The sequence below is a fragment of the Dipodomys spectabilis genome, unplaced genomic scaffold (genome assembly GCF_019054845.1).
Source record: "Dipodomys spectabilis isolate Male_0828 unplaced genomic scaffold, ASM1905484v1 ptg000359l, whole genome shotgun sequence".
In the NCBI taxonomy this organism is placed as follows: Eukaryota; Metazoa; Chordata; class Mammalia; order Rodentia; family Heteromyidae; genus Dipodomys; species Dipodomys spectabilis.
In genome coordinates, this window is record NW_024871036.1 from 1,359,546 (window position 1) to 1,372,876 (window position 13,331).

Sequence of the window (13,331 nt, forward strand, 5' to 3'; positions counted from 1 at the left end):
AATTTCTTCTGATTATATTTATATATAAGAAAGCTTTTAGTATAAAATTGTGTTCACTAACAAGTAGAAGCAAATATGCAAGGCTGAATAGTAACTAGAACATTATCATTATATTTATTTCTCAGTGATCATTCTTGTAGTGATTAATGAGAGTTTTCCAGCCAGGTTTAGGTTGAGAGTTAGCGTTAAGTAATGGACTTGATGGTAAGTAAATATGAAACTGTTTTCAGATACAGTGGTTCAGGAAAAGGTAGAATCAATGGAAACTACAGTATTTTTCCTGGTAAGAGAATTTGAGGACAAGTAATATAATGGCTTATGTTAGGGAACAAGATAACTTTAGAGGTAGAGTCAGAAAATTCGTGGGAATTAGAGCAAACAAACTCATTTCCAGAGTGAAAATTAGAGTATTCATTAGAATGATTAAAAGCTAGAGTGTTTTTCTTAAACATTAGAATTGGATTATCATTAGGGTGAAAGTTAGGTTTTAGTTCCAGCTAGGCTTAGAGTAAGCATTAGGAAAATGGAAAAATTAGGGTCAAACTGAAAGTAAATCTTTGAATAACAAGTAGAGTTAGAATTAGGATGAACGTGAAATAGAAAACTGCTAATAATATTAAGATTAGAGTATGATTAGGGTGAGGGTTAACATCAATATTCCAGTTAGGGTTAGGGTTACAATAAAGACAAGATAATGAGTGAAACTACAAGCTATTTTTAGAAAGATGAGTTGAATTGAAGTTAGGATGAATAAAAACTAATGTATTTGTGTGGCTTTTAGACTCCAAAGGCCATTAGTTCTAGGTTTAGGTTTACTTTCCTAATTCAGTTTAGGCTTAGGGTTAGGGAAGAGTAAGCTTTAAGGCAAAACTGAATTTCTACTAACACTTTCAAGTAATGTAAGTGCGAAATTTAACAAAAACTAGTTTCCCTAATTTTCCTATTCAGGGTTCAATAGGGTTAAATTTAGAGTTAGGTTTCTAGAAAGGATTAGATATATAGTTAGGGTTTGCAAGTAGAGTAGATTTTCAGTAAACCTGCAGCTTCTTTTTGGATATACAGGAGTTCAGTAAAAGTTGAGATCAATGAAAACTATGGTATTTTTCATGATATGAGGATTTGAGGTTAATGATTCCTAATAGGGAACAAGATAGATTTCAGGGTCCAAGTTAGGGAATCTGTAGGATTTGGAGAAAATTGCAAATCATTTCAAAGACAATGGGTATCTGTAAGTATGTATCTAAACTCAAGTAATTTTCATTAATTTTAGGATTTGGTTACTATTATCATCAAGGTTACTCTTAGGGTTTTGACCAGGATTAGAGTTAAGATTAGGGAAATGGAAGTTGAGAACTTGAGTGACTTACTTCATTTGTGTATATATATATGCACTATTCTAAGGCTTTAACTCAAGGCTTGAGTTCTGTTCCTGAGCTTTATGCTGTAGGCTACAAGCCACGAATCCACTTCCAGCTTTCTTTGGCAGTGAATTTGAGACAAGAATCACACAGACTTTCCTATCCAAGCTGATACTGAACTGAGATCCCCAGACCTCTGCCTTCTGATTAAAGTTAGAATTAAAGGCATGAGCTACCAGTGCCCAGGAAAGTGCTTGATTTTATTGATTGTTTTTACTTAAGTTTGAGATCAAGACTTGAATTCAATATCTGAGAGCTTTGCTCACGAGGTAGACAATGCCACTTGAGCCATAGCTCCCAAAATGATTATTTTAAATAGCTGGAAATCATTAAATTTTCTTCAGATGATAGGCATTTGAACAACATTATTGTTGTTCTAAAACTCATCCTAATAAAAACAGATTTATAGACACTAGAGATGATCTGAGCACATTCTCATGCTTTGCTTCTAATTGCATAACATTTTAGGGACATGATTTTTAATCATTATTTTGAGTTATCATTAAATAATGAGTTATCATTAAATAAATCAGTTAATGCATACAGCATACTTTGATCAATGCCAAGCCTTTCAACATTCTCATCCATCCCTCCTCTATGAATATCTTACTTCACTCTTCATAATTTTGTAGGAAATGTACTGGATTCTTCTCTGCACTTCCTCCAATTCCTCTTGGTCATTCTACCTTTTCTCCCTTCACCTCTCTTTTGACTACCCACTTCCATATTATCCATCAACTCTACTCCTAAGCATTTACTGTCCTTGTACTGCAGTAACTGACACATGCAAACTGATGTAAAAAATTTTCAGGGTTATTGGCTAGCCATAGATTCCTGAATATGAGTTCTTTGCTCCTTCTCTTTGTCTATTCATGCCTTTAGGTAGTGATTGTGCAGATTCATTTGTACCATTTGCTACACAGAAAAGAGATGAACTACTTGTACATATATTTACATACATGTATATACATACATACATGGATATATGCATTTTATATTTTCAAGAATTACGGAGCTAACAAAACTCGCATGCATTTTCCTTCCTTTTAAATTCTTTCAAAGCCTAAATAACTTTGTCTCTTTAGAACACCTAATTTTAAAGAGAATATCACCATCTCTGAACTGTCAGTGGCCTGGAAATTAGATGTTCAAATAGGAGAAACTTATTTAGGCTTTTTGGTGGGAGAGAGGAGTATTACTAGGGTTCTATCCAGGAGTTCTCTGCTTGCTAGACAGGACTTTTGTTGTATAGCTCCAAGCAGCTCAACCACTGTTGCCATACTTCTAGTCCATATTATTTGCTTGAGATCTTGAACTTTGCACAGGTGTGATCTTAGATTGACTGAGACTTTGTTACCTATGCCTCCCACATAATTAGCTAGGATTTCAGATGTGAGTCACGATGGCCAGCTCATTTGTTGAGATGGGAGATGGCTGTCTTGGCAGTTATTTTTGTGGTCTTGCCTCATACCATGATCCTTGTCATTTCTTCTTCCCAATCAGCTGGGATTTCAGAAGTGGACTACTATACTTGGTGTACATGACACCTTCTTTTTTTTTTTTTTTTTTTGAAGAAGTTTTTATTGTAAAAATATTGTATAGAGGGGTTATAGTTACTTGAGCATTGCAATGAGCGCATTTTCTATCAAGCAGTGTTACCTATTCCTCTGTATTTCCCTACCCCCCCTTCCCTCCCACCTACACAACTTCACTCCGCCTCTCCCCTCTTTCCTGCTTCCCTGCCTAAATTGTAAATTTCTTTTCTCAACATAGTCTCTTATGCATGTCATTGTTACAATGGTTCAGCCTGTATCCCTATTTAAACATTTTGTTTTTTCCCTTCTCCTCCCCAAGCTAGAGAAATGTGTATACAAGATGCGGGGCACCGACATCAAATACAGTGAAAACAGGGGTTATACCATGGGCGAGGAACATACAAAGAACCAAAAACTCACATGGTTGATTATAAACCCCTATCTTGGGGTTCATTTCACTTCATATAATCTTATCTGGTCTTATATACATAGGTTTTGAACTTTTATCCTTGTCCCAGATATATACTAGTTATTTCAAATAAGGAAAACAAAGGACCTATGTTTCTTTGGGTCTGGCTTACTTCATGTAATATAATTTTTTCTAAGACTCCAGTTATAGCTCCTATGACCCAGCAATCCCATTTTGGGGCATTTACCAAATGATCACAAACAAAAACATACTAAGCTACCAACACAACGATGTTTATTGCAGCATTATTTACCATAGCTAAGATATGGAACCAACCTAGGGGCCCCTCAGTAGATGAACTGATCAAGAAAATGTGGTATATATACCCAATGGAATCCTATGCCTCATCAGAAAGAATGACATAGATCCATTTGTTATGAAATGGAAAGACTTGGAAAAATCATATTAAGTGAAATAAGCCAGGCCCACAAAAACATACTTCCCATGGTTTCCCTTATTTGCAATAACTAATATATGTCTGAGACAAGTAGAAAAGGTCAGATAAGTTGATCTGAGGCGAAATGAACCCCAAGATAAGGCTTCAAACATTTTTTTCTTTCTTTTGCTTGTTTCTAACATATTTATAAGATGATTTTTTTTGTTGATTTTTATAGCCCTCCCCCACCGTATAACCCCTGTTTTCACTGTATTTGATGTTGGTATAATTTGTGGGTGGGAAGGGAAAACCAAATTGTTTAAATAGGGATATAGGTGGACCCATTGCAACAATGAGATGTTCAACACATTATGTCGAAAAACGAACTTTACTACTTTGGCTTGGGGTGGGGGGATTCGGGGTAGGAGAGATGGAAAGGGATGGGAAGGGGAAACAAAGGAGAAGACAACAATTCTTGATAAGAAATGTACTCATTACATTGCCCATTTAAGTGCAAACCCTCTGTACAGTATTTTCCCAATAAAAAAAGAGAAAACGTGATATATATATATATATATATATATGTATATATATGTGCATATATATATATATATATGTATGTATGTATGTGTGTGTGTGTGTGTGTATAGTGGAATTTTATGCCTCTATCAAAAATGGCATCGCCCCATTTGTAAGGAAATGGAAAGATGTGAAAAAAATTATATTAAGTGAAATATGCCAGGCCCAAATAAACGTAGTTCCCATAGTTTCCTTTGCTTGTAGTAACTAGTACATGGTACCATATGACCATATAAGATGATGCTAATTAAAATGAACCCCAAGATAGGGACACAACTGATTTTTTATTCCATGAGATTCTTATCTCTATATAATCCCCAAAATAAAGTTGGAAGGGGAGCTGCGTTTCATGTATAGAGCAACACTCATTAGGGAGAAAGCTTAAGTGAGAAGGTAAGATCCTGAGTTTAAACCACAATATCAGCACTCAAAATAGTTGATTTCTTTTCCTTAATGTTTTTATTAAATTGCTCAGAAAATAATCAACATTTAATTTATGTTTAACATTAGTATTAAAATCTAGTTATATTTGTTGATGTTATTCTTTGTTTTCCTAAATTTTACATACACATTAATATCCAATAATGTAAAGAGGTGATTATTGTTTCACTAGTTTTTATGGCAGTTGAATATGTGGTTGATAGATGCATACAAGGAATTTGGACTGAAAATAGATATGTGCAGCTCTTCACATAAAGAAATGATAGTTGATGAAGGTGTGGCCATGTATGAAATAAACTAAAGAAACAGCAAGGAAAGATAAGGTATGATTCTGGAAAACACAAAATTTTGAAAGAAAAAAAAAACAAGTAAAATATATATCTTTTAGCAAGAACTTTGTAACACAGACACATTTTTTTCCTTATTTCTTCTGTAAGGCATTTCAGTAAAGTTTATTTTACAAAGTTAAACATGATTGACAATTAATACTAACTGGCTTCTGTCTCAGGTAAGCAATTATTCTAGCCAGTTGCTTATAATCTTAGCTACTCAGAGGACTGAGATCTCTAGATCCTAGTTCAAAACCAAGTTGAAGAGTAAAGTTGGTGAGACTTTTCTGTTCAATTAACCATGAGATAAGTGGAAGCTTCACTGTGGCTTAAAGTGCAAGCACTAGCCTTGAGTAATAAATTTCAGAGACAGAACCTAAGCCCAGAGATTTAGCTCTCTGAAATTATTCTTTTTTTTTTAAATCCCCCCCCCTCTGAAATTATTCTTAAAATACTTTTTCTCAGGATTTCTTTAACTTGTCTAAAGAATGTTTTAAACTAAGGTATTTTTTATTTCATGTTATCATCATTGATATTGAGGATGTGCAGAAAACAATTATTTATAGTCAGAACTGGTTTGTATTGCTTTGTATTACACATTCCCTCTACATCCAGAGATCAGCTGGAAAGCAGATGGCCAAATCCTGGTGGTTGGCAATGAAGATACATATGTGTTCTTTGGGCAAAGAAACAAACTTATGAAATGGTAGCCTTTATATATAACACCTTAATAGTAACAATAAAATTAATGTTATTACTATTATTATTTTTTGTCATTTGTGGTGTTTGAACTCTGGGTCTGGGCATTGTTCCTCACCTCTTCAGCTCAAGTCTACCACTTGAGCAACAATGCCACTTTACATTTTCTGAACCTTTAATTGGAGATAAGGGACCCACAGATTTTCCTCCATGGACAGGCTTTGACTCTTTAGTAGCTAGAATTACAGGTGTGAGCCACTGGCCCCAGGCAGTAAAATTATTTTGAAAAAGAAAAAACCCCACGATTGTATCCTTAAAAAATTACAATCTAGAAAGTGTATCTGTAATGTTAGTTGTGTCAAGTCACCATCGGCAGCAATCACTTTTAGATCTCACTATGTCTTGTCTAATGCCAGATAATATTTCATTAATTTATTTTACTTTTTCCTAACAAAGTTCATCATGAATGGCTACAGCAAAATTTTCTTGTGAGCATCAACAATTCTTCAACATATTTATTTCAACAAACAGCATTTTGCATTTGGTTCTTGTTGTTGTTTAATTTTGCCAGCGCTGGGGCTTGAAATTAGGGCCTGGGGCCTCTCCCTGAGCATCTTTGATCCAGACTAGCACTCTACCAATTGAGCCACAGTACCAATTCCAATTTTTCTGCTTATGTCATACTGAGGAATCAAATCAAGTGCTTCATGCATGGGAGGCCAGCACTCTACCAGTAACCACATTCCCAGTTATTGGGACTTTTGTTGTTGTTGTTGTTGTTTTAAGATAGCATTTTACTATGTGTCCTTCTGTTGGCCTAAAACATAGGCTGGTCTCAAGCTAACTTCTAAATCATCCTCTCAAGTTCAGAGATTACAAACATTGACCACCATATTTGGCTCAGGATTCTTGGTGAGACAATACTCTTTCAGATATAGAAAGAGTTATTCTGTCTTCCTTGGACTCAATGGATTTTGCATTCTGCATTTTAATCACATTCTGTCCTGGTGTGTTTCCACTTCTAGATCAATAGAAATATTTCAGGATCAGAACTTGAAGCTGATCCCTGCCATCCAACAACATCACATTCTTGTGAATAGCACTAGCTGGCCTCATGAGCATAGCAGCCAGCTGGAGCTCAGCTATCTGATGGCCTTGGGCTCCAACAGTGCAATTATTTCTGTGCACAGACTGAAATCTATCATAGGTAATTTTGATTTATTCCATTCTATTCTCAGCTAAATTCTATTCTCAGCTTTGTATGCTTTAAAATCTCTTAAATATTAATTACTATTTTCCTACATTCTCAAAAGTAACATCTATGTCTTACTCTAAAATTCATTCAAACATGCAAAAATATTAATGTAGTTGCTGTCCAACTATGGCTCATATTTTAAAACCTGGCTACTTTAGAGGAAAAATCGGAGGATCCTGGTTTAAAGCAGCCTATGCAGAAAAATCTGAGATATTTCTCCAATTGAGAAACCAAAATCCAGAATTGGAGATGTGGCTCTCGTGGTAGAGTATCAGCTTTGCGCAAAAAGACTAAACAGGAATATTAAGTCTACTTCTGACTCCATTATTTACTCATGGAACTCACACACACACACACACACACATACACACACACACAAACACACAGACATAATCTACATTCTCTTTGCCTCCCCTTCTTGAGCAGTATTCAGTGCCATTAACTTAATGCATGTTTTCTCCAAATTATTATGGTAGGGAATAAACTATATTTGCATTTATGATAGTGCACTTTTTTGTACTTTTTGTTTTGCGTTTTTTGTACTTATGTGAGAGAACAGTGTTTTGTGAAGACTAAACAGAAATTAATGTGTCAGTAAGTGGGTAGGTTACAGACTGAAAAATGCAGATAATACCACTTTAAATTTTATTTCTCAAAATTTAAAAATATATACATATGTATGTATTTAAAATTTCTGCCAAGATTTTATTTCCATTAACAATAATTAATTTTTTTCCATTATATAAATTTAACATATTATAGGTCTCATAGTAGATTTATATTTATAGATTTCCTTTCCTTGGAGACAAGGTTCTGCAGTGTAAATCTATCTTTCTTCAACTCCTAATTGTGTCTGGCATTACCATGTGGTAGTATAGTACCATGTCCAGCTATATTATTTACATTTTGTACAGTAGAATATTAATATGAACAGCTTTAAGTCACATATCTTCATGAGTATGAATGAATTTCTTGCAAAAAAAATGTTATAGAGTTACTGAGTGAAGCCAATTATGGTAGATATGCCTGTAATCACAGCACCCAGGAGGATTGTAAGCTTAAGAGCAGCCTGAGCTACACAGCAAGTCCCTTTTAAGACAAAACAAAACAACAACAACTTTTGAGCTTGGAAGTGGGAAAGTATTGTTAAGTGGGGTGATAGGAGCATACAAAATTGTGTGTGTGTTTGTGTATGTGTGTTTGTGTGGTGTGTGTGAGTGCGGTGTGTGTGTGTGTGTGTGTGTGCTTGTGCTGGTCCTAGGGCTTGAACTCAGGGCCTGCACACTGTTCCTGAGCTTTTTGCTCAACCCTAGCATTCTACAACTTGAACCAAACTCCACCTCAAGCTTCTTTAGAGGTCAATGGAAATGAGTCTGCTCCATTTTCCTGTTCCGGCTTAGAACCTTGATCCTCTTTTCTCTGCCTCTTTTGTAAGATAACAGGCATGAGCTGTATAGTTGCTGTATTACTGTTAAGTAATATAGTAAACATCATACCAGTTTATACTCCTTCCAGCAGTGTTTGAGTGTTGCACACACACCTAAGATAAAACCCACTCCAGGTTTGATGACATCCATATCTCATAATGTGAGATATGTATTGTTATGCTCACTTTAACTATGAAGACTTTGAGATCCAGAGAGTTTAGTTAATTTTGAGTCCCTATCTCATATACAGTGGAGCCTGTATTCCAGTTCAACTAGGTCTGTTTATTTCAGAAAACATGGAGTCATCATGTGTTCTAGTCAACCTGTGTTCTAGCAAGTACTTCTCCTTAAAAGCACAGTTCTGTGCCTGACAGCTTACTTTTCTCTCTCTTTAACTGTTTGCACCCCTGTTCATAAGCTAGGCAAAGCACACATGATGATAAGAGCCATTTTTGAAGGGGAAATTGATAATGGGTTTTGAACTTGGTATCACATACATATTAGTTGGATCTTCCATTTGAGTTATGCCTCCAGCACTATATTTCTGTCTTTTTTTCTTTTGTATTATTATTACAAAGATGAGTTACACAGAGTTTATAGTCATATAAGTGAGGTATGGATATATTTCTTTTTTGAAATGTCACCCCTTCCCTTGCTCTCTCAATTTTTTTCACTCACTGGTTTGGTTTTTTTAACTTCTCCTTCTGTCCTCCTGCTCCTGCTCCTGCTGCTCCTCCTCCTTGTCCTCCTCCTCCTCCTCCTCCTCCTCCTCCTCCTCCTCCTCCTCCTCCTCCTCCTCCTCCTCCTCCTCCTCCTCCTCCTCCTTCTTCTTCTTCTTCTTCTTCTTCTTATTATTATTATCATTATTTTGCTCTAGAGGGGATAATTACATACGTGTGGTAATGACTACAATTCTTTTGTAGTTGTTTTTGTTTCAGTCAGTAATCAGGCTTGAACCAAGGGCCTGAGCACTGCCTTTGAGCTCTTTTGCTGAAGAATGGCACTCATATTGAGCCACAGCTCTACTTCCCAGAGTGCATTTCTTTTTGGAGAATGTTACCCTTTCCCTTCATCTCTTAGTTTTCCCATCCTTCCCCACAAATAAGTTGCATAGGTCATTTTCAATATAATACCAATTGAATACCACTGTTGCACATGTTCATCATTTGTCTCACTTTAATATGACTCCTTTAACTTCTCAAAGAGAGATAAATGAAGAAACATGACAAAAATGAAAGAAAATAAAGAAAAATATCATCTTGTTTCTGATTCCTGGTCACTGGCTATTTTTGAGATAAAATGTGTTTGTGTGTTGGTGTGTGTGTGTGTAAATACTTGGGCTTGAAATCAGGGAGTTGACTTTTAGCTTTTTATTCAAGGGTAACTGTGTGTGTGTGTGTGTGTGTGTGTGTGTGTGTATGTGTGTGAGTGTGTGTGTGTGTGTGTGTGTGTGTATAATGGAGCTTGAACTCAGGGAGCTGACCATTAGTTTTTTAACTCAAGGGTAGCCGTATACCACTTGAACCAACCTTCACTTCTTGATTTTGAATGGTTAATTGGAGATCAAAATTTCACAGTTTTTTCTAACCTGGTCTAGCTATAATCCACTTTCCTCAGGTCACAGCTAGAGTTACAAGTGTGTACCACTGGCCGTGATTGGCTTACATTCTTTTTGTTAAGTACTTGAAATGTAAAAGACAGTTGCAACCATAGTAAAAAAAGAAATCCATTTAACTTTCCCAGCTTCATTAACTTTTAATACTTTGTCACATATGATATGTACAGAAAAACATTTTTGGTTTTTTTCTTGTTTTTTTCTTCATGATGAACTTGATTTTATATAGCTTTTAACCTAGTAAATATTGATGAGATTATGTCAGATGGCCTTAATGACCTTTTGTTGTCTTTCATAAGGAAATGGTGCAAACTAACACTTGTGATAAATTTGTGTGCAGGACCCTGATAATATATCCACATTCTTAGCCAGAAGACAGCAGTGACTGTTACAAATCATCTAGATCTGACAAAACCCTGACTCAGGCCTTATTACCACATTCCTGTATGTCCTGTTAGAGTATAATCCTAACTCTCCAGTGAACATCACAGAACCTTTCTGGACCTTCTCAGGACACAGCCAAGGTCACCAGTCAGGCGTGGCACCTACAGTGTGATGGGAGACTGGTGACAGCTTCCTAAGATGGAACAACACAGGAAATATTACGTCCTTAATCTGTCATCAGTCCATAGGGTTCCTCATTGAGCATTCGACCCTAAGATTTAAGGAGAAATCAAACTCTCACTTCCTTGTGCCACTTGTGGACCTGTATATCTTCTGCTGCTGTCATCTGCTGTGGAAAGAAATGATCTGAGCTCTATAAGCCATTTTGCTTCTTCTCTTAGGGTAAGTCTGGCTTCTATACTTAGAAGAAAAGAAATGTAGTGATATAAAATAGCAAACTTTACCTTTTTCTAGTCTATTTTATTACCCAAACATGTTTTCAGATTCTACCAATAATTATTATTAGTAAGAGGCACTTAATTACAGTCATTTCCTCAAACTCCTAAGCTGTGTGAGAGAAACAACAGCAAATGTGAAGGGTCTTCCAGTCTAACTTCTTGACCAGGGAGGAGTGCCTCCAAATTGAACAAAGAATACTACTTATATCTCAGATTACATGTCCAAGTTATACATACCAAAGAAAGTTAAGGACAAGAGATTAGTCTGACTTGGGAACAGTGCAGATAACAAACACATATTCTATGTTAACAGAAACAAAAACAAATTTTCTTTTATTCATCTAACAAAGTACAAAGCGCTACTTTTCTCATTATCTCTTAATTGTGGTTATATGTACTTAGTACTAGCTTCTTGATAGTCCTGAAAAACTCTTTGATACGAACTCAGAAGTTCCATTGGTATCAGCTTGAGATTTTATGAAAAAATTTAATTTTTATATTTTTAAAAATCTATTTTATTATAAAGATGCTGTATAGAGGGGTTACATTTACATGAGTAAGTTACATTTCTCATTAAACATTGTTACCCACTCCAGTGTTTATCTTCCTCTGTCCCTTCCCTCCAATCCCCCCACCCCGTTGGAAAGCTAATTTCTGCCATAGTGTCCTGTGAATATCATTGTTGCAATGCATCACCATTTAAACTTCTTTCAGCATTTTGTTATTTCCCTTCCCTCCCCCCAATTAGATAAATGAATATACAGAATGCAGGGTACCAGAATCACAGATGGGAATTGCCATGGATAAAACCAATAGGAGAAGAAAAATACCATAAAGTAAGCAAAATGAACTATCTGCCGTACATTGGTTACATCAAGCTTAACAACGAAACAAAAGAAGACGTGCCGTTTCTATGTATTAGCATTCATTTAAGTTAGCATCATTTTGTATGGTCATGTATATATTCATAAAACTCCTGTGCTACTATGATCCACTTTCAGGAGTAATAGGCTAATGATAATCATTGCAAGTGAAGGAAATCATAGGGCTCATGTTTCTTTGGGATTGGCTTGATTAACTTAGTATGATTCCTTCAAAGTCTTTTCATTTTCTTACAACAGGAACGATGCCATTCTTTATGATAGAAGCATAAAATTCCATTCTGTAAATATACCATATTTTCTTGATCCATTCATCTATTGAAGGGCAACTGGGTTGGCTCCATATCTTAGCTATGGTAAACAATGCTGCAATGAACATAGTTGTGCTGGTAGCTTATTGTGCCCTAGTTTGAGATCATTTGGATAACTGTGAGGAGTGGGATTCCTTGATCTTAAGGGAGTTCTATATTTAGTCTTTTGCGGAACCTCCATACTGCCTCCCAGAGTGGTTAAACCAGCTTACATTCCTACCATCTGTGTAGTAGGGTTCTCATTGAGGCATATCCACCCCAGCATCTGTTATTATTTGTTTTTTTTTTTTTTTTGATAATGGCCATTCTAACTGGGGTGAATGGGATCTAAATGTGATTTTGCTTTTCTTTTATGACCAGTGATGCTGAGCATCCCCCTTCTCTTTCCAAGAGGCCACACTATAACAAGTTTCTAGTGTCTCAACAGAGGCATAGAAACTTGTAATATTGTATGCTTTTTGTTGTACATTCACTTCACTTGGAGTTTCCAATGACTCCTATAACTTACAGAAAAAGTTTATACTATTTACCTTACTGAAAAAAAACACCAATTTTCAAAAAACATAGAAAAATGTATCTTTGTCAGGGGTCCCAGTAAATACTAAGGAAGTTTCTTTACTGGGAAATTTTACTTGGTTGCTTTTTCGTTATGTCATTTGAACACAGGTTGAATTTGGGGTTTCCCGGCCAACTCTTTAACAAACTAGCAACTATGTTCCTCATTGGATTTTGCTTCACAAATTACAAATATTTTGACATATTTTTGGTTTGGTGTTTGGGGGGAGGTTGGCTTTTGAAGTACTAGTGGGCCAGTACTCAAGCTTGAACTGAGGGTCTGGAGCTCTTGCTTAGATTGCTTTACTCAATGTTGTCACTCTGCCCCTCGAACCACATCTCCACTTCTGGCTTTTTCTACTTAATTGAAGATAAGAATTTGAGGATTTATTAGCTTGGGTTGGCATAAAACTGTGATCCTCAGATACCATCCTTGTGAACAGCTAAGATTACAAGAATGATCCAGAGGATGGATATATTGTGCTCCCTATGAAACCTAAACAAGGGCACATAATTCTGAAGCATGTGTGTAAGATTATGCATTTCTCTGTACAGTATTTTCACAATAAAAAAAAAAATTAAGGGGCTGGGAAGGTGGC